At 37.5% G+C, this 1,995-nt stretch overlaps 1 long non-coding RNA gene across 1 annotated transcript; it reads right to left on the reverse strand.

Annotated features, from left to right (window-relative positions):
- Positions 1-1,811, reverse strand: LOC130197020 (uncharacterized). The gene is made up of 5 exons (XR_008832358.1): positions 1,286-1,811; positions 800-907; positions 392-487; positions 235-257; positions 1-49 (listed from the first exon to the last, which is right to left on the reverse strand). It is a non-coding gene; the product is annotated as an uncharacterized LOC130197020 (long non-coding RNA).
- Positions 1,812-1,995: the final 184 nt, after the last annotated feature.

The raw sequence follows: 1,995 nt of genomic DNA on the forward strand, positions 1-1,995 counted from the left end.
TGGACTTTGGGTGTTTCCCCCCGTCAATGTTGTTCCAATCCTTATTGAGCTGAAAAATATAAGAAAGTTTCGTGTAATTAGCTATTATCAGTGTTGAAAAGGGTAATGTGAAAATGAATCAGAAAAAAACTGCCACCACATATTTCGTGCATGCAGAAAGTATTCAGACTTGTTCACTTTTTCCCATTTTGTTATGTTGCAACCTTATGATAGAATCATTTGAATTAATTGTACCTCATCAATCTACACTCAATACCCTGTAATAAAAAAGAGAAAACTGGATTATCACATTGACATACGTATTCAGACCCTTTACTTGGTACTTAGTTAATGCACCTTTGGCACGGTTAAAGCCTCGTCTCTTCGATAAAACGCGACAAGCTTTACACACCTGGATTTGGGGATGTTCTGCCATTCTTTTCTGCAGATCCTCACACGCTCTGTCAGGTTGGATGGGGACCGTTGGTAAACAGACATTTTCAGATCACTAAAAACAAATCACAAACCTATAAGTGACCATGGAAGGTGAACTCAATTTTAAGAATCATATCACCAGCATCACCAAGGTGCCTTTTTCCAACTCAGAAACATTTACAAAAATTAGAGGCTTTATTTCCCAGTCTGACTTAGAGTAACTCATGCATGCATTTGTTTTGAGCAGGCTTCTTAAATGAACACAACACATTTTTACAGTATGTATGTGTGTATTGTTTCTGTTTAAATGCACATGTTTGCTGTTTTATATTGTTTTTTGTAAGAACAAATCCTATCTCTCTCTATGTCTTGTCTGTTTGCTTACCTGTCCTTGAGTGGAATGATGTGCCCCACCATCCAGTGGTATCTTGTCACTCCTGGTTCTTCAGCCTTCTCATGATCTTGCAGGCCATGCACTGCTCAGGGTCCAGTGCTGTGTGCAGTACGGTTCGAAAAAGTGAAGAATACTGTCAATTATATCCATGTCACCCACCCTAAACCACATTCAAGTATGTTTTTCTGGTTGTGAGACAGAATCATGCCAACAAGCTAACGTTACCTGAAGCTAGTTTACTTAACTAGCTAACCAAACTCTTTGTAACAGTCCGTTTATCCACCTATAGCATTATTTAATCCATTATGAACTGTATTAAACACACTAATTAACTGATTTTAATGTAATAACATTACTTTTAAACATATAAAATGATTAATTTGTTTCCATATGTCTAAATGAAATATGTTTAAACTATGCTAAACAGAAAATTACATTAGGTTGTTTCAGAAAGTAACAGTGAAAATGTTTTCTTACCTGATATCTTCAATAATTTTGCAGGATATCAATTCACGTAACTTTGCTGGTCACCACATCCCGTATGATCCTTCCTCTGTGTCCCAGTCTTTCTTTCTCCGTTGACATCCCACAAGTTAAAATCGCAGGCATATGTAAAATACTTCAGGTAATAATGCAGGTAGGTCAACAGCAGACACTAGCAGACCTGCCGAGTATCGCCTGCCCCGCTGCGGCTTCCCGCTCAAACAGACGTAATTTCAAATCCGCGGCGCGGACATTTCTCATTGGCCAGTTCTCTGAGTGACAGGCAGATTATCCAATCATGTTCAAAGCAACGTGGGGAGACAGCCAATAGCAATGGTTTTAGCGTGGTAACATAACAAATATAGAAAAAGATGACTTGTTTTGAAAGAAACTAAAGAAATGTCTGTATTTAGTTGTATTTATAGGCTGGTATATTCAATTAACTCTTTCCATTGCAGTGTATGAATACAAATGAAATACTATATGGTAAAGTTGTAATAATACCTATAGGTTAACACAAACACACATAGACATATGGTAGGCTATATATATATATATTTCCACACTTAGTATGTTTTTAAGGCCGGCTGAGAGGGGCGACGGTTGGTCATTCAATTCCTTTGTAGTATACTTACTAGTCTACAGTCAACAGAACTCCAACACATTGATCCATATGAAGCGTTTCCTCTACATTGAGTCTACTC

Source organism: Pseudoliparis swirei, chromosome 7, assembly GCF_029220125.1.
Source record: "Pseudoliparis swirei isolate HS2019 ecotype Mariana Trench chromosome 7, NWPU_hadal_v1, whole genome shotgun sequence".
In the NCBI taxonomy this organism is placed as follows: Eukaryota; Metazoa; Chordata; class Actinopteri; order Perciformes; family Liparidae; genus Pseudoliparis; species Pseudoliparis swirei.